Source organism: Cebus imitator, unplaced genomic scaffold (genome assembly GCF_001604975.1).
Source record: "Cebus imitator isolate Cc_AM_T3 unplaced genomic scaffold, Cebus_imitator-1.0 Scaffold150, whole genome shotgun sequence".
NCBI classification, from domain to species: domain Eukaryota; kingdom Metazoa; phylum Chordata; class Mammalia; order Primates; family Cebidae; genus Cebus; species Cebus imitator.
Genome location: NW_016107465.1, coordinates 5530299 through 5549300, shown reverse-complemented (window position 1 = coordinate 5549300; position 19002 = coordinate 5530299). Strand labels below are relative to the sequence as shown.

Below are 19002 nucleotides of genomic sequence, written 5' to 3'. Positions count from 1 at the left end.
TTAAAAAAACCAGAATAGTAGCACATTCCTATAGTCTCAACTACTTTGTGGGGAGGGTTAAGGTGGAAGATCTCTTGAGATTGGGAGGTTAAGCAGAAACAGCACCACTGAACCCTGGCCTGAGTGACAGAGTGAGATCCAGTCTCGAAGAGAAAAAAAAAAAAAAAAGCTGGAGTCTTAGGTACCCTACAAGAATGTTCCTATCCTTAAGGGAATCAAGGGACTGCATGATGCATGTGAACAGCATCCTCCAGGTTTATCACAGAAGGGAGGAAAACAACTAGAAACTTGATAACTACTGATCTAATCAACCAGAATTAAATTTCCACAAAGTTGTATCCAGTATGTAAGACAGATGCTAAAGAACAAATTCTGATCCTTACTCAAAAAACTCAGATAAAAGGTAAGCCATATTTCACGATCAAGAGAAAACTGAATTGTAAGAGCATAATGAGGCACTGGTAAAAATTACACTTCAGGTTTGTGAAGGGGTGAAATTTACTCACTGAGACTTCCTATGAGAGAGGTAGACCTGGAACTGCTTGGGAAGAATAAGCATTACCAGGACCCAAACCTGCACTGAGGCTATTTCAAGCATGTGCATGTGGCTAGGCTAAGTCTGGAAGAAAGAGGGGAAGAGTAAGTCATACAGCAACAAGCACCCCCAAAAAGAGTCCTATAATCTGGGACGGGGTCATGGCTGGGATGAGACAAATTGGTAGGGAGTAAACAATTCACAGGACCAAGCAGTGGTTCAAAGGTCTGGCACGGCATCAGAATCACCTGCGGAGCTTTTAAAACGCCCTATCTGGACCCCACCCCAGAACAATTAAATCACTCTCTCCAGAGAGGGTAGGCTTAAGTGAATGGCCTGGATACAGGCGATCTTAAAAAGCACCCAGGTGATTCTAAAGTTGACAACCTCTGACCTAAGGCATATTCAGAAAATCAACAAGCCACTGAGATTGCTATCATTTACCACTCCTAATCAACTAGACCTGCATACCTATCAGCACCAAGTCACCTTCATCCTTTCTGAGAGCACAACTAGCTCAGCAACAACAAATCCCAGACTTTCTCTCCCTGAAGCTGATCATATCAGGATGAACCACATTTCAAAACCACAGCTGGGGGTTGGGAGAGAGAAAAAACACAATCATAACCATGTCATAAGATAAGGCAAGATGCTCTTTACACATTTCTGAATATTGAATGCAGTGCCTCCATGCTTGACTCTACAATGCTGACAAAGTGATGTATTTTGAGTGCCATAATTAAAACAATAATCTCAACAAAGTGGACATTATGAGATAATTGGCCATCCTCAGGTATTAAGTAAACTGTGGTAAAAGCCAAGGATACTCGTCGCCAAGGTCAATTACAATAATTGCTTATCTGAATTACATTATTGCTACTGTAAACCCTGCCTGATTAAGAAATAAAACAATAAAAATCGATGTAACACATACCACGGGGAAATGACCGAGAAGTTGTTCTTGTTCCACTACTGGTCATTTAAAAATCTGTATCAACTTTGTGAAGCCTCCACTTATATAAGCCTGATGCCTTTAAATATACACACACACTTCCTTGGTTTTGCAGAATGAATCTGGCAAGGAAATATGCTATCAGAAATTACAGAAGTGGCTTAGAAGAGCAACATATGGAAACACATGGGAAAATGGAGCAGTGGGTCAAACTAATAATAAAATTAAAGGATAGAGAAATAAATTACTCTGTGAGTTGCATTCATTTTTCATCAATACATTACAGGAGAAGTCATCACTGCCTTTCACAGAAACTGAGTCTCTCAGTTATGCTGGTTTATAGCTTGTGGGAAGATATGCTGTCCTCCACAGGCCACTGTCAGCTTGTCTAGATTAATACTCAGGCAGCTCAACTAACCAGTGGTCAACCAGAAAAGCTCTGAAGATGAGATGGGGGAAAACAGAATTTTTGACCTTCCTTCAGCTAATTGGAATGTATTTGGCAATCGAAGAGTATAAAACTTCTTTTTAAGTTGTGATTAAACATCGAGACTTTGATGTTTTAAACGGCATTCTTCCCCACAATTAACTTCATTAGTGCAGTTAATTAGTGGGGAAGAATACCGTATAAAACATCAAAGCCTCAGTGTTTAGTGTCACCATCAGTTCAGCTAAATAGTAATAGAGAAATAATTTCTTAAAACACATTTATGCATGCTCAGCACTTCTATTTACAAGTTCAAAGTGTATGATAGAAACATTTTTTAAAATATCCAAAGACGCTATCCACGCTGCAATCCAACGGCACTGACAGCAACAGGACACCATTTTATGTAGTATAATTAAGTGGCCAAGAATGCCACATAAAGCAAAAGAATTGAGACATTTAATCAGTTATGAGGACTGTTATAAATCTACCAATACTGTGAAATGAAGGAATGGGGGATACCCAAGGGAAACAGTCACAAGAACTATGTAACCTGAAGGCTAATTCTAATTAGGCATTAGACAGTGGGTTTAGCTTCAATCTTTTGGGGGTAGAGGGGGAGGCCAAGCTATAAAACAAGAACTGCAGATGGCAAGTCCTTATAAGCACTGTTGGACAGCACCAAGTATACTGTGACCCTTCCTTTGCTACACATTGTGCAGAGATGGTGAGACTAGCAAGGTGGGACTTCTCAATGTGAAGCTCATAGCTACTGACTCTACTGAACAAGGAAAGGAAGTTCTCATCTCTAGGTGGGAGGGACCAGAGATGTCATCTAGCCCCTTGCTACTCAAAGTGTGGTCTACTGTACAGCAGCATCTCCTGAGGGCTTGTTAGAAACGCAGAATCCCAGCCTCACCCCCAGATCTACTGAATCAGAATCTACATTATAACCAACATGTGTGCTTTTCATGCTCATTAAAAAGTTTGAGAAGCACTTGTCTATCTTAACCTCTTCATTCTGTACAGGAGGAAACCTGAATCCTAGAGGATGAAGTAACTCATGCAAAGTCACAAAGGGCTCAAACTTGAAGACAGGCCACTGATTTTAAGGACTAACTCTTACAGGAAGCTCAGCAAATGACATCTGTATATTGTGTAAAGAAACCAGCCTGTACAAAGAGCATCGAGGAAACATCAAGAAAAAAGGGCAAGGAAGGGGCCAAGGAATGACAAGGGGCTTGCTTCATTAGGGCTGACAATTCTGGATCCAAATATATTTGATGTAGGCTGAGAACTCTACCAAACAAGTAAGAAGTGAAAACTTGTAAGTTCTACAAAAATGAAAGAAGAAAAAATAATGTTACAATGTTTTGTTTTGTTTTTTGAAAAGATCAGAAAAGGAAGAGCTCTGAGGCCTCCACTTGAGAGATTTTTTTGAAGGGAGAGACAAAGAAGAAAATTTGGCACCCGTGGGGCCAGCACATATGACCACACAGGATGTAGATGATACAACTCCAGACACAGCAGAACACCATAGATTCATGTGAATTGTGCTTCTGCATAACTTGTATGTGGCCATGGCAACACTAACCCAAGCCCACGAACGAGTGAGGAGCATGGTGAGCTTGATACATCACTCACGGATGGATCCAAAGGTCAATTAGAATTTGGGGGAAAAGAAGAATGTAGGCTACATAATGCAAACTGAAGCAACACTATCATTACTGTTAATCTATAATTAATGTGTGTCTTCCCAGTGAAATGTGAGCTCCATGTGGGCAGAAATTTCTTCATGGTTTTTACCACTGTATCCCCAGGGCCTAAGTGCAGTGCCTGCACCTGACTAGATGATACCAAATGACAAAATTTTAAAAGCTTTTAGTACGTATGGTTTTGGGGGCTTATTAAATATAGACACTCACTGGATTTAGCATCATACAGCAAGTACTTCACTGACGATGAAACACAACTGACAGATAAACTTCACTCTTGGGAGCCATTATTAGTTTCCTGGGGCTGCCACAACAAACCACCACAAACTAGGTGGCTTAAAGCAACACACATTTATTTCTTGTGGTTCTGGAGCCTGTAAGTCTGAAATGAAGGCACTGGCAGGACCAGGCTCCCTCCAAAGGCTCCAGGGGAAGAATCCTTCTTTGTCTCTTCCAGCTTCTGGTGGTTGCTGGCAATCCTTGGCATTCCTTGGTTTGCGGCAGCACAACTCCAGTCTTTCCTCTTTGCTTTCTGGTGGACTTCCTTTCTGTGCCTCTGTATTGTCAAACCTCTCTCTCCTTATAAAGACATGAGTCACTGGATGCAGAGCCAACTTTATTCCCAGATGACCTCATTTTAACTTGATGACATCTGCCAAGACCCTATTTCTAAATAAAGGCACATCCACAGGTAGCGGGGATCAGAATTGTATTACATCTTTATGAGACACAATTCACCCCAGAAGAGGAATCAGTATTACAGATGTTTTGATAATGTTTACAAACTGATTGGCTCAAAGCTTTTAAAAAAAGTTTAAAAAGATAAATGATATGCCTAAATAATGTAACTGATATGTAAACTTTCTAAATTACAGTCATCCTTAGGTTATCCATGGGGGTACGGTTCCAGGACACTCCTCCCTCTCCCTTGCAGATACCACATCAGAGGGCACACAAGTCCCTGATATAAAATGGTGTACTATCCACATATAACCTAGACACATCCTTTTGTATATTTTAAATCACCTGTAAGTTGCTTACAATAACCATTTATAATATTATTCATAATACCTAAATCATCTCTCTCTGTATCATTTATAATACAATGTAAATGCTGTGTAAACAGTTGTTAGTTTCATTATTTTTTACTTGTACGTTTTACTGTATTTTTTCCCCCAAATACTTTCCATCTGTGGGTAGCTGACTCTCAGGATGAGGAACCCTGGAATATAGAGGGCCATCCGTACTTGGGAGTCAGTTTCTGAAATCAGCTTCTTCTCTGGTAAAACACCAAATGGCGGATGACGTCGGTGCAGCGGGCGGGGGAGGGGGGGGCGGCGCAGGTCCCGAGATGGGGAACCGCGGTTGGCTTCCGCGGAGGTTTCAGCAGTGGCATCCGGGGCCGGGGTCATGGCCATGGACGCGGCTGGGGCTGGGGCTGGGGCCGAGGCCGCGGAGCTCGCGGAGGCAAGGCCGAGGATAAGGAGTGGGTGCCTGTCACCAAATTGGGCCGCCTGGTCAAGGACATGAACATCAAGTCTCTGGAGGAGATCTATCTCTTCTCTCTGCCCATCAAGGAATCTGAGATCACTAACTTTTTCCTGGGGGCCTCTCTCAAGGATGAGGTTTTGAAGATTATGCCGGTACAGAAGCAGACCCGTGCTGGCCAGCGCACCAGGTTCAAGGCGTTTGTTGCTATCAGGGACTACAGTGGTCACGTCGGTCTGGGTGTTAAGTGCTCCAAGGAGGTGGCCACTGCCATCCGTGGGGCCATCATCCTGGCCAAGCTCTCAATTGTCACCAAGTGCAGAGGCTACTTGGGGGAACAAGATCGGCAAGCCCCACACCGTCCCTTGCAAGGTGACAGGCCGCTGTGGCTCTGTACTGGGGCGCCTCATCCCCATGCCCGGGGCACTGGCATTGTCTCAGCACCTGTGCCCAAGAAGCTGCTCACGATGGCTGGTATCGATGACTGCTACACCTCAGCCAGGGGCTGCAATGCCACCTTGGGCAACTTCACCAAGGCCACCTTTGATGCCATCTCTGAGACTTACAGCTACCTGACCCCCCACCTCTGGAAGGAGACTGTATTCACCAAGTCTCCCTATCAGGAATTCACTGACCACTTCGTCAAGAACCACACCAGAGTCTCCATGCAGAGGACCCAAGCTCCAGCTGTGGCTACAACATAGGATTTTTATACAAGAAAAATAAAGTGAATTAACACTGCAAAAAAAAAAAAAATTCTGAAATCAGTAATGTCTCAATTATGAAGTTACTTCTGACTTGAAAATACTTTTTGGGTAAGAATAAGCAAACTCGAGACATTTGTAATTCAAGCCAATGTACCTAAAAAACAAAAATCATGCTCTCTTACATACTAATATTCTGCCAAGTAGGTAAGTGTGATAAGTAATGTTCAGACATATGACCTTCTGTGCAATCCAAATGAATTATCTTTAGATATTTTGTGATGACTGTTCTTGTGATTTAATCACTTCATAATAAAATCCATGTTTCATTTTGCTTTGTTTTAGCAAAGGCTTGAACAATCCCCCTACAGTAGCATTCTGGCAAATACTCTTAAATTACATAATTCACCAGGTTCAACTCTGTTGCTACAATCACTTTCAAAGAAGATGGTTATAATACATTATCATTACAGCTATACAATCCGAGCTGAATTTTCCTTGGCTGAATTCCTAACATTTTAATGCTGAAATTGATCTGTTTTAAAAACATCATGTGAAGGGTTTTTAAATACCATACATGCCCAAGCTCTTTATTTTAAATGCTTTAGAAATGAGCTTGCATAAACAGAAAAAAAAAATCTGTTCTCTAATCTAGCATTAAGCATATTTTAAAGAACAACAGGCATGTTTCCAAACAAACTACTGCAGTATACAAATTACCCAGCAGGAATGAGGATAACAATGCTTCTTAAATGGGCTTAGAACCCAGAGAAAGCTGACATTTCATCAAAGTTGTCTTGGAAACAATACTCTTTGTATTATTTCAAACACAAGAGGTGTGTATTTGGGCGTGGGCTATTTCTTGTGAAGCAGTCAGATGGTAAGGCTGCCAAGGTTCTAGTGCAGTGATGAGAAATGAGAAAGGAAGCACTGAAATTACACAAGCCGTTCATATGCACACGGGCCTAACCGTGACACACATGCCAGGCTCCAAGCCAATTCCCACTTGAGCAGACTTTCCTTTACCTCTAAAACTACTGCGTTAGACTGACTCCAATAGTGGCTGCAATTTTTCACACCTCCCTATAGCCACATTTGGTAGGGCTCTGTCACACTGATTAGACTCAGCCATGATTTGCTTTGGCCAGTGGCAGACCACCCACCTGACTGTAGCCACATAAGCAAATTCAAGCCTGGCTAGAGAGAACAGCTTCTGCCACAGCCAACACAGAGACTAATGAAATGCAACAAATGCTTTCCATTTCTTACCAGTATGCTTTGGAACACATGATGCAAAGAGAGGCTCCTAGACTCTGCACTAGTGTCAAAAGAACAAGTCTTGGCCAGCCTGCTAGAGGGATACCATAGATACATAAGGGAGAGCCAAGTCAGTTGAGCTAAAGACTTTCTAGACCAGCAGTCCTCGATCTTTTTGGCATCAGGGACTGGTTTCGTGGGAGGCAGTTTTTCCATGGATTGGGGGTGGTGGTGGTGGTGGTAGTGGTTTTGGGATGAAACTTTTGCACTTCAGATCATCAAGCAACAGTCAGATTCTCATAAAGAGTGTACAACCTAGATCCCTGGCATGCACAGTTGACAAAAGGGTTTGCACACCTATGAGAATCTAATGCCACTGCTGATGTGACAGGAGGTGGTGCTCAGGCAGTAATGCCCACTCACCCGCCACTCACCTCCTGCTGTGCAGCCTGGTTTCCAACAGACCACAGCCCAGTACCAGTCTGTGGCCTGGGGTTTGGCGATCCCTATTCTAGACCTCCCAGCTGACTGTAGACACATAAGCAAATTCAAACCCGGCTAGAGAGAACAGCTTCCGCCGCAGCCGACGCAGAGACTAATGAGATGTAACAGATGCTTTCCATTTCTTACTAGTATGTTTTGGAAAAAGTTCTTAGATAGTAATTGCTAACCAATATAACCACTTAATTGAGGATGTGCATTATAGGAATAAATACTCCTTCCCATTTTTAAGACATCCATATTAGGAGTAGATGAAAAAAATATAAATTAACAAGCAACCTCATTCCTTTTTTGGTTCTCGCCTTTCGATGGAATATGATTTTTGATATCTTAAGAAATGAGTCAGTTTATGTATAAATGATAAGCTGTCATAACAAGTTCATTACAGCTTCACCAACACCATGTCCACATGTATCATCATTGTATATGCCCTCCACAGTACTTTATTTGGATAGTATTATTACTACCATGTTAGTGATGAGCAAACAGAACTCTTTTGAGAGTAGGTGACTGCTTAAAGTCACAAAGCTAGAAAGGAGTGAAGTTACTATTAGAATATAGTATTTCTGATTCTAGGTCTCAACTGATTTTTACTAACATCCTAATACAAACATATGGAGAATATTTCAAGATCAGTGAGATTACCCACACTTTATCAGTTCATGGATTAAAAGGCAAGATATAAAAAGCTATGTGCAGATGTAACTTACATAATTTAGAAAAAAATAGAATGGCTCACAGTATGATTCCTAAATTACACTGATATTCCAGAATTACACAATTTAGACATCATCAACAATGATCAAGGTACCAGAGTAATGGTGCCTTCATAATATTAGCACAGGTACCACACAAACTCTGTAATAGGTTCTCTCTCTATTTGAATATCAAAGTGAGTTTCAACTTCATGTTCACGCTCAACTTAATTCTACCTAAGAGTTTCTTCCTGTGTACATTTCAAAAAGGGGATGTACACCATCTTTTAGAATTCTCATTTCATGCAAAAAAAGTAACTATAAGCCTTATAAGAATGACCACAGAGTCAGCTGACTCTTGAAGACAAAGGAGAATAGGAATGGAGAAGGAAAGAATCCATCTTAAAGATAGGAGCAGTAAGGCTGGGAGTGAAACTGACGGCCTATATCAAAGGCTGACACATTTTTTTCTGTAAAGGGCTTGACAACAATCAATATAGGCTGCAAACCACATAAGGTCTTGTTATATATTTTTTTGTTTACTTGTTTATGCCTTGTCAAAAAAGTAAAAACCATTCTTCCCTCACAGGCCACACAAAAACGAACTGGGAAATAGATTTGGCCTGTGGGCCATAGTTTACTCATCCCTTTGTCTATGCAGGAGTAAGAGAATGTGGTGTATATCTACATTTTTTTTTATAATCTGAAGACTGTCACCACAATAATCATAACAAGTTTCTGGCATTCTCTCCTTAGGATGCTTCTCAATAGGTCCCGGAAGGCGAGATAAAGGCTGTGGGCACAGTGTGATCTGCAGCCCTAACAAAGAGTCATTTTACTACCCTGAGATGCTTGAGCACTTTGATTCTCATGATTTTAAATGCAGGGGAAAGGTCCTAAGTTGTTACTTGACAACTTCAGTTATCAGGCAACAGAGTTTCATGGCTTAATTTATGCATAGGACACTGGACAGGAAATTGCTGGCTGACCGGTTTGGAACAGCTGCCTGAACATTCCTCCCTCCCTTCACTGATTTATTCAAGAGTGTAACAAATGGCTACACAACACAGGCCCCTTGCAGGAATGCAGGAAGGCTCAAAGCTGAAAAGGACAAGGTTTTTTACCCTTTTGCCTCTTTTCAATGACAGAGTTAGAGATAAGGTAAGCACACAAGTTCCAAGGTTGGACTTGGAAAAGGCTGTCTGGAAATCCTTGAGAGCCAGATGTGCTTTACAATTCAGTAATTGGGGAATTTCATAAAGGCATATGATACATACTGTAATGGGGGAGGAATAACAGTCCATAATCAAACATTAATATGCTTTTATATCACTTCAGGCCAGGTTCAGTTTTGTTACTGCATGAGACGACAAGAAAAAAACCTTTTGGTTTTTAGAGCTTTCTGGATTTCAGCATAGTGAATAAGAGCCTGTATATTTATTTTCTCTTTTAAAATAGAGTTTTATCTTAAGAAAACCACAAAATAGGATGCTTCCAGATCCAAACTCCAACCAACTGCCAACTGTGCTGAATCTGAGTAGCCTTCTTTATGGCACCAGATCTTAACAATAAAAACAGGTTACCAGTTTTTATTGAGACACCAGTGAGGTAAGTTCAAACTAATCAAGACGGCACTCTTTTGGTAACATCTTCTTATGCTACCCAAGAGTCATTTAAAAAAATCAAATTATATATAACTACATTCTATACCAAATTACACACACACCCTCTTTCTTTCTCTCTCTCCCCTTCTTCCCGCTAGGAAGTAGTTAAGAAATCCTTGGAAAATACGTAGCATATTTTTCTTAAAAAGTTATCCTTGGAATCACTGAACAAACCTATATCTACGTGGCTAGAAAAGTCAGTGTATCCTTAGAATAAGGGCTTAGAATGTCTTTAACGTGGACATTAGATCTTCAATTCCTGAGGGAAACATCCTAACACCCAGTCACATGAAAGATGGAGATCCTCCGACTTTCTGGGTATGTATCCTGTCACTCTGTAAGGAAAGAGCCTATATCCAATTGACCTTTGCTTCTGCTACAACATTGAATATGAAGAGTTCTTTGCCATATGAAGCAAGCTCTTTATCAAAATCTAACAAATATATAACAGCTATTTTTATTTGTACATCTAAACATAAAGAACAAAGTAACATTACTGGGTTGACTGATGAGTGGTGATCTTTAACCACAGCAGATTAAGGACATTCAAGACTCATTCTAATTCATCAATACATAATTTCTCCCAGAGTGAATCTTATTTTTTGGATGTAATCACAAACTTAAAGAACTCCTAGTCCAAATATTTTGGTGTTAAATACTGAGTATTAATAAAAATACAGGCGAAGGGAGTTGTCCAAGGTCCTGCAGCTAGTAAGAGTGAGGATTAGGAAAGTCTGCATGTGGTTTCCAATTCAAGCTTGCAATGAAAGTCAGCTGATAAACAAGGACACTTACTCAAATACAATGTACATAGATTAATGCCTACAAATTCTTTTCTTTTGGCCTTATTGTATGAGGTTCATCATAAAGTCAGGATTATGATGAAAAAAAGGTACTGATTACTGAACAGGCAGATTCACTGTACATACCTTAATGAAGATCATTATCTGTGAACCTATGCATCTAGATGCTTGATGAGGCTGTGCATGATTTTTTTCTGCCTCATTTTATATATTTACAGTTCACATATCTATTAACGTCTTTTAACAGACACAGAGACTGCATACATAAGACAGTGCATTGAGTTTCTTTAGCAATTACATCACTCACTAGCTGCTTTGTTAACAAGCTACTGAATTTGATATTCATCTTTACACATAAACAAGCATTCAAAATATAACAGAGAAATTATGCCAAAACTACCTGGTAAGGTTAACCTTTCAGTAATCTTCCTTCTAAAGTTCCATAGTTTGAAAAATGTGAGGAACCTCTTATACTACCCACTTCTGATTCTATAAGTAAAAGAGCACCCACAAGTGGACCACATTTTTATAGATGTGAAAACAATGACAAGCCTACAAAATTTACAAATAGGATGGTTGTGAGGATGCCACATCTTAAAGCTTCTGGAATAGTATAAGCTCAATTAAGTTTGTTTCCACAAAAGAATAAAAATAAATCCATCTCTGATTAAATATTAATCCAAAACACAGAATTGCTGTTTTACAAATGATTAATGGAGATACAACTATAACAAGTTATCAGGACCGATGATTACCAATTTAGAAAAATAAAAAGTTTCTACCACAGCATCTTGTCTCTGCTGTTATCACAGTCCAATACTTGCAGGTAATCAGAGTTAACATTTTGAATAAAAAGGAAAGGAAATCTTAGAATGAGACAACATACATAAAGCATACAGCCCAATGTCTGGCCCATGACACATACTCAAGATGCTCTGCTCTAGCAGTCTGGTTATTATTACTTATGCCATGGACACATCTTTAAAGGACAGAAAATCATAAAGAGGCCACAAACTAAATTAATGCTAGGCACTACAACTCTTAGCATGCAAGTGAGTGTTTTTGAATTAGCCAGAATTACTATTTTGAATACATGATACATTTACTGAGAACTGAGTAAAATGCCAGGCACTTTGCAATTATACACAGTCTCATTTAATCTTTTAATAACCCAGCAAGATAGATATTATTATTGCTGCTATTGTCACTGTTGAAAAGAATCCAAACTGAGTAACTTGCTAAGTCATCTATCTCTAGTCTGCGATTTGAGCCCAGATCTACTCTTCTGGATTTTATACTATTATACCTTCCATAATACCACGTTTTATTCATGGCTAAAACCATGGATTGGTGGGAAATGCACCTTCAAACATATAAAATAAATTAAAATATTGAACAAATCTTTGATTTACATGTCTGAGGCATCTCCAACATTTCACTAAGACTATACAGAGTAACATTTAGCTCAAACTAATAATTTGAGGGTTTTTAAAAATAATAAAGCACTGCTATCAAATATCAAATAAACAAAATAAATCACAGGGTTCATCATACATCATTAACTTTAGGTTCAGAAGAACCTAAGTGGTTATGCAGTCTGAGCTCCTCAGATGAGGAAACCGAGGCTCAGAGAGATACACGGCACAGACAAGACCAGACGATGGCCATGCCTCCCCTGAATCTAGTCCAGTGCTCTTTCTACCATATTCCTGATTGGCTTTTCTCTCTTTCCACATATTTTATTTAAAAAATAAAATAACACTTAATAAGTTAAGAGTACTGAACCAAAATAGTTTCAGTAACAACAAAAGCAGTAATTTGTTTGCTCTATCTGTTGTGCCCTTTGCCAGAAAGGCCTGGGGGAGGCACAGTGAGGAATCCCATCAACCAGACTATCTAAACAAACATGACTGGCAATTAACAGATCATCAAATACAGCAGGAATATAAAATGAGTGTATAGTGGTTATCCCTTATTGCCACTCTACCAGCAATCTAGCTTCAAGTATCTTGTGTGATATCCGTTATCCAATCAGTTCAAAGTGGCCAGTACAGGTTGACCAGCCCATACCCAAAAATCTGAAATCCAAAATCCAAAATTTTTGGAGCACCAATCTGATGCTCAAGGGAAATGCTCATCGGCACATGTAAAATTTTATACTTTTATATTTGGGATGCTCAACTAGTAAGTATAATGCAAACATTCCCAAATCTGAAAAAAACCCAAATCGAAAACACTTCTGGTTCCAAGCATTTCGGATAAGGGATACTGAATTGGTATAGGATGCTAAGACACCATCTCTCACCTCACTTTAGCTCCCTAATATAAAGCTGAGGACTGTGTTTAAAAGAGAACCAAAATGACCAACCACAGTGGCAGTAACAGCGCTTAGTGAATCAAAGAAGAATTTTGAAAATGATTAAGCCATCAGTCACAAATAGCTGTTAATGAGTACACACTGGATTTTAAGGATATCCTGATTTCAGGATTTTATGTTTGCTTTAAAGTGGTTGATTAAATGAAGAATAAATAAAATTTAATTTCAATGTCTTGTTTTCATGTAGATTCACAAATTAATACAAGAAAATGCCTTTGTGAAGACATGGGCCCCAGTTTGGTATTCTTAAAGTATAAATCACTATCATATGCAGCCCTCACACTGGAATCAAGTATTTTTCTGCAACTGCCACCCAACAAGGCACTAAGACGGCCTTTTTTGGAGAAGCAGGAGGAGATGGCAATGAGAAAGGGGAATGGAAGACTGGAAAGGAAAACGAAGAAAAGGAGGATACACAACTGGTCCCTACTCAGTCCACGCCATAAATCTCCAAAAGTCAGATGACAGGAAACAAGAACCAAAACACTGCACGCAGAAGTGCTTGTTCATCAATTAGGGACGAGCAGAAAGGACGATGAGATTTAAAAATTATAGACAAGTTACAAAGTATTATCATTACATGTAGCTAGTGGTTATAAAAAAAAAAAAAGCAAACAGAAACTACCTTTATTTCTTCATGAAATAAAAATGACATCAAGCTAGAAAACCCAAAGTGAGGAATTCTACTACTCCAAGAGTATTCCTATTAACCACCAGCAAACTGATGAGGCTACAAGTTAAAATCTTCATCAGATTTTGTCTGCATACATTTTAATTAATCAGATAGCAAATTCTGAGCTGGTAGAAGAGGAGGACACATCTGCCGGATTTGAGAAATTTAACACAAAAACACACACGGGACTATGTGATGACATTCCAAAATGCTCCAAAGTAAAATGGCCTTGAACCACCATTTTGAAGCTTCACAAAAATGTGAAGTATTAAAACATCCCAGCCCAGGTGGTAAGTTTATATTCTAAGGGCCTATGGCAGACAAGTCACATAAAAAGAATACATTACAGCAGCACAATTACGAATATACATACACAAAAGTGTTACTTTGGACTTTTGCTGATCTGACAAGAAAAGGAGGAAGCTCCTACAATCTTGATTATTTTCCTAAGTGGCAGGCCTGTTGCTGGGGCTCCTCCTATCTCTAATGTCTGAATTTTGCCTACACCAAGTAAGGTACATCCAGATGAGGGTTTAAAGCTGACCCTAGCTAGAGTAGAGATAACAAGCATGGGCTCTGAAAACTAATGGCACTCTAGTCAGCTCATCACTTATGTTCTGGGTGAACCATAGGCAACTTACTTAGTCTCACTGTGTCTCACTTTCCTCATCTGCAACACGGAGATAATAGCAAACTTCACCTTAATGGGCTGTTCTGATGACAGCACAGAGTATATGCACCCACAATGTTAATTATTATTCATTCCAAGACCATAAAGTTAGCAGGCACAGAGCTTGTTTCCAGAGCCCATGGCAATGGCTAAAAAGCACAGGCTTCTCACTCTATACTAAGCAGGCTTCTAGTGGTTTTCCTTAAAATACTGAGAAAAGCAATACAGCACCTCTCAATTCTTTTATCTCAATTTTTTCATGGGGGGTTGGGGAAGCCTGAGGCATGTCACCTGGGGGGAAAAAAGAGGGTAAGGGTAATTAGAAGGAAGAAGATCCCTGGGTTCTGAACCCAGGGACAGGCAGAGTCGGGAAACACCAAGCGGAATGGCCCAACAAAATCACCCCTGAGTAAGGCACACAGGCATGACTGGAAACAAATACCACTAGGGGTCGCCGTAAAAACCACTCACATGCAGCCATGGCCATCCACTCTATTTTGAGCCTGTGTTTTGTTTCATATTTACTATATTTGATCAAGTTGTAGCCTGTGGTTTTGGTAGCTGACAATGAGTAAAATGTAAATTATGCTACTACTTCAATATTTTTTAGGGGGAAATTATTCTGTTAAATACATGAAGAACTTTCTAGGTATAAAAATAGGAGAAACTGAAATATGCAAAAAGGAAACCAATCAGAAACCAGAATTTCATTTGGAGTAGTCTCTTCCCACAAAAGCAAATACTGCAGTATGGAACTAGGCAGAAAATGATTTGAAAGACGAACTACATTTTTAAAATCATATAGTATATTCCAAAGGTAAATAAACATTTTTGGAATCACTGCTGATTGCCTATATGAATTCCAAGAGGTAAGGAACTCATGAAAGAAAAATCTCCAAGACTAACATTATTTTGCCTTAATGGCATTGGGTTACATTCAATATTGTTTTAAATAAGTGGACCACTGGCTGGGTCTAGAAACTGTTTGGTTAGATGGATATTTCTGTTATAATATTTTTTATAATCAGATTTGATTTTTACATCTCCCAAAACAAATGTTGTGACACTACAAAAAAAATTTCAGGATCTTAGGCCAAACACAACTAGCTCTTTAAAAATTTCATTCCTTGTAGAATGAAAAGACTGGTACAATTCTCTCTGATATTTATTCTGAATATTTCAGTGATGTATCCTCCACGTTCTTGAAAGCCAAAGGCACATAATTTATAGCAGGGTTTCTAAAACCATGCCCTTTTCACTGGTTGCTGGCATTTAAAGCATGTTTTCACACATCTTGCAATGTTCTAAGACTATCCACATGGATTGGAATTACATTTTAAAAGCATTTTTAATTGAGTCCCTGGGCAGAGAGTTTTCTATGCTCCACCTGTCCTCACTCACATTTGTTTCTTTAACAGAACTCTGATTGTCGTAGAAAGTTTCAACTTAATCTAGTCCCTCCTCTTAGGGTTTTCTGAGCTACAGAAATACATGTTCCTTTCCCTTATCTTTTAAGTAAAATACATCTCTACAAAGAAACACAACTGATGCTAGGTTTTGATAACCAGAGAAATGTGAATCCCTCTAAATCAAATTCCAAACCTGAGCTAAGCAAGCAAAAGTGACATCTCAGGTAGGTGAGAAAGTAAAGAGGAACAAAGATTCAAGAATTCTCAAGCACAGCTGATCCCACAAAGGCTTCTTGGGCCTTCGGTGAAGATTCCACTTTTCTAAAAACAAAGGTCTGGTGGTTGGTAAGAATGAGCTACCTCAAATATGGCCTCATGGTTCCCAGGTCCTCTGTGTCACAAAAACAGATCATGCAGGAAGATGACTCTATACATCCAGAGGTAGAAAACATCTAGAAAACAGATCCACTTGAAAGGGGTCTCCTAAACCTTTGCCAGACCCACCCTGGCTCATGTGGGAAGCTGAAATCCTGTCTGCTTAGGTTCCCCTCACTGCTTGCCCACAGTGGGAAACTTGGCCATGTTGGCTGGTTATTCTGGATTCTTCAATGGGAAAACCACACTATCCCCATGAGCATAAGCACCTCCTGATACCCAGTGTGTATCTTGTTTTCCAGGACTCTGGCCCCTTTGTCATTCTTATTAAGAAAATATGGAATCTGCTACAGCCCTGTTGGTATGACTCTTTGAGCAACCTGAGTTTCCATTCTGGGTACCCTCTCTCCCCAGGACAGGAGGGTTCCTTCACTTTGTAGCTCTGAAAGACAACTATGTAGAGGGCACTTATCACTGAAAGGGCACTCCCTCGCCCCTACCACCCCTGCAAAAAAAAAAAAAAAAGTGTTATATTTCAATGGCCTAAAAAGCATAGGCCATATAAATCTTCCAGGCTGACTCTTCATGGAGAAACTGAGGCTAATCTTCACTGAAAACACAGCAATCGGGGATGACATGGTTCACGTCTGGAATAGCAGTGGGAGTATAGTACTTAAACTCGCCTGCTGGACCAGGCCTGCAGTTCCCCAGCACCCTGAATACTGCAATCATTCCTTTCCCTTCAGACGTACCTCTGCCAAAGTCCATACCAAGACTGACTCACTGTCTCGTGAGATTCATTTAACTCAGTCTGAAGAAAAGAAGCTGCAAATAAATCAGTATTATAGTGCAGGGACGTGTGTTCTTTCCCCAAACAGCCAACCTTATTGACAGGGATTAGGTGTATGAGTAGTAAAATAATGAAAAGCAGCAAGAGTCTCTCCTGCTCGACAAGCATCTGTTGGGTATATTTCCTCTCCCCACACAATTAGAGGAACGCCAGAATTGTTATGGTTTACAACACTGGAGGGAGAAGTCCATTTTACAGATAATCTGACATGAAAATAAAAGAGGCTCTCTGCAAAACGGTAAGCTGTGAGATCACAGTCCTCGGGCCACTCGTTCAGCTCGTCAGGGTAGTTATTAGCTTTTCGTACCAGCAGAAGCACACAGCACTAGCACAGCAGGTGAACGTCTTTTAAAACCAGGATTTAGACTGACAGGAACCCACAAGGTTCTCTCTCTTTGGTCTCCAATTCCATCCATTACAAGCAGCAAGTAGTTTTGCTGTAAAATACACGAAAGTCACATTCGCAGCCAAGGTTGAACTATCCCTAAATACAAAATCCCCAATGGAATTAAATATGTGCTAGGATCAGCTAAAGTTAATTCTCAACCATCTGCACGTACAAGATCCATTTTGTAGATTTTTTTTTTTTTTTAGGCAAAATTTAATCTCAGAATAATTTCCCCATGGCCTGGCACATTTCTAGTTTGCTTCTTTCTGCTGTTAGTTTAGTGTTGGTTTGTGGAATGCAAGTTAATTTAAATATTAAACCCCCAAAGAAAAAACAGAACCAGGTCATTTTCAAATTATTCATATTGTACACTAAAAAACAAAAAAGTAACAATAAGGACCTACTGTGTTGGGCACCTTTACCACCCCATGTTATACACACAGAGAAGGAGCTTGTCCAAAATCACAAGGCAGAAGGCAGGATCTGAACCCAGGCCATCTGTTTCCAGAGGATGAATGTCTAGCTGGCATTCCTACACTGTTTTCTGCCTACTGGCTCTCTAGAGTTCACATTATGCACAGAAGTAGACAGGTCCCAACACACACCAACTTCCCAACCTTAAGAAACGCAGTTTCAACAGTGTGTGTAAAGAGTCACCTTGAATCACTGTTTACAAGGGTGCTATTTTAGCTTTAAAAGCATAGCAAACACGAATACCTGCTTCAGCAGTGGGAAAAGAGGGGGAGGAAAGACTGAGGCATATCTGTCTGTAAAACAGTTCTTTTCCAAAATATGCTTACCCTTGCATCTCTGGCCACTGCCTGAGGGTGCAGTGTACCAATCTTTTTGACGTGGCCTAAGTAAATTTCTCTTGAACTCCTTCTTTTCATTTGTGAGCCTTCTGTTGTGCTTTTGCTCGGGGTCCCATAATTTTACAGTCATGCTGAGTCAAGTCAGTGCAGTCTCAGTCTTTCTTTCTTCTGGCTTGTTAATGGTGAAAAACTTCTTACCTTATTGTCTTCTCAAGTTTTCTCTTCTTCTTTTTTCCTATTTAACTATTACGTATTTTATTCTTTAGATATCCCCTCTAAGGTGAGTCTTTTCAAGTTTTCTGCTTGCATGATTTCCCCATCTCCTCTCTTGAGTACTAAACCCTGGAAGAACTACCAACTGCTTAATCACATAGATGCAGTTAACCCCATTCAGTGTCTATCATTTCAGGGGTTTCTTCCTCATGAACTTCAGATCTAGACCTTTACACTTGACCATCTAGTATTGAAATAAGCAAAATATCTTCTGAGAGCTGGACTCTGGGGAGCATTCATGTCACATTTTTTAGTGGAGCACAGCCATGTAACGCGTGCCCCCATTTCTGATAAAGTCCTGACCTCTTCTCACTGGTTACTGCTCTCTTGGATTAAGATGCTGCAAAGACTAAAACAATTGGCCATTCCCACTTTTAACAAACTCAGTAAATTCCTGCTCTTTCCTAGATTTGGTCACATCAAGTATTGGAACA

At 39.9% G+C, this 19002-nt stretch overlaps 1 protein-coding gene and 1 pseudogene across 2 annotated transcripts in view; one reads left to right on the top strand and one right to left on the bottom strand.

Moving 5' to 3' along the window:
- TLE4 (TLE family member 4, transcriptional corepressor) overlaps positions 1-19002 on the bottom strand; it is a 146672-nt gene that overhangs the window by 35464 nt on the left and 92206 nt on the right. The gene's annotated exons all lie outside the window — the stretch shown is intronic.
- LOC108314358 lies at positions 1908-5873 on the top strand (annotated as a pseudogene). The gene has a single exon (XR_001829431.2). The product of XR_001829431.2 is annotated as a 40S ribosomal protein S2-like (transcript).